We start from the raw sequence: 1510 nt of genomic DNA, 5'->3' as shown, positions 1-1510 counted from the left end.
TTCAATAACATATTTTGAGTATTTTATGCTATAATATTTAAGTTTGTTATTTTCTTTTCTATTTGACATAGACTTGATGACTTAAATCTAACAAATACCCAATTGAAGCTAAGGATTTGATGTTTTGGATATATTAAAAAATTTCCATCTTTCCCTCAAATTTATTTGGATTTAGATGACTTGGACATCCCATTCCTATTAATAGCAATTGGATTTTTCAGTTTTTCACTTAATTTTATGAAGCTAAGTACAGTAAAAATTCAACTAGCCACACAAACATCATAGTATAAAGATAGAAACCCTGCTAAAACTGTCCTATTGCCTGGTAGGCAGTGCCAGTTCAGTGTTTCAAAGTTAGTGTAAAGTTTTTGACACATCTTTACAGGATATTAAAGACTCAAATGCATATTTGGAGACTCTATACCAGAACTTTTGACCCATTGACTTCTCTGAATGAATGAATAACTGCCTGTTCATTTAATACCAGCTTTATCTGATTCATTTCCTAGTTTTGACTTTCCAAACCTATATTTAAGTTTATGATTTATTTTGTATTCACTTTTATATAAAGTGTGAGGTTGAGTTGAGGTTCAATTTTTTGTCTATGGATATCCAATTTGTCTGGTATCATTTGCTGAAGAGGCTCTACTTTCATTGAACTCCTTTTTTTCATTTTTTTGTCAAAACTCAGTTGGGCATACATGTGTGGGTCTATTTCTAGATTTGCTACTCTGTTTTATTGATCTATATGACTATATCAATATGACACAGCCTTGATCAGTGTTGCTATATAATAAATCTTGAAATTGGGTGTACTAATTCCTGTCAATTTATTCTTCTTTTTCAAAACTCCTGTAGCAATTCTAATTCCTTTCCTTTTCATATAACTTTTAGGTATTCTTGTCTATATCTACAATAAATTTTGCTAGGATTTTTGTAGGTATTGCTTTAAATCTGTAAATCAGTTTCAGGAAGATTGACATCTTTACTGGTCTTCCATTCCATGACTATGGAATATTTCTCCATTTATTTAGATCTTCTTTGTTTTCTTCAGGATTGTATAGTTTTCAGCATACATGGATATGGGTTTTGTTATATTTATACATAAGTATATTTCATTTGCTTTTTGAATGACTGTAAATGGTGTTATATTTTTTAATTTTGGTATTCATGTGTTCAGTGCTACGATACGGAAATACATAGAATTTTTACACATTATATATTATAATTTTGTTGATCACTTATTAACTCTAGGAGGTCAGTTTTAGCTTTCTCAGAATGTCCTATGTAATGTCCTTTCATTTGCAAATAGTGACAGGTTTGTTTCTTCCTTTTCAATCTGTATGCCTTTTATTTCCTTTTGTTGCCTTATTGCACTGGCTAGAACTTCCAGTTATCTGTTTGCAAAAGAGTGATGAAAATGGTAATCCTTGCTGAGAATAAGTGTTCAGTCTTCACTCCTAGACATAATGTTTTTGTTTATGAAGATTCTCTTTCTCAAATTGATGAC

The sequence above is a fragment of the Otolemur garnettii genome, unplaced genomic scaffold (genome assembly GCF_000181295.1).
Source record: "Otolemur garnettii isolate 467f Iridium unplaced genomic scaffold, OtoGar3 scaffold00041, whole genome shotgun sequence".
In the NCBI taxonomy this organism is placed as follows: domain Eukaryota; kingdom Metazoa; phylum Chordata; class Mammalia; order Primates; family Galagidae; genus Otolemur; species Otolemur garnettii.
Note: the sequence above shows the minus strand (reverse complement) of the source record.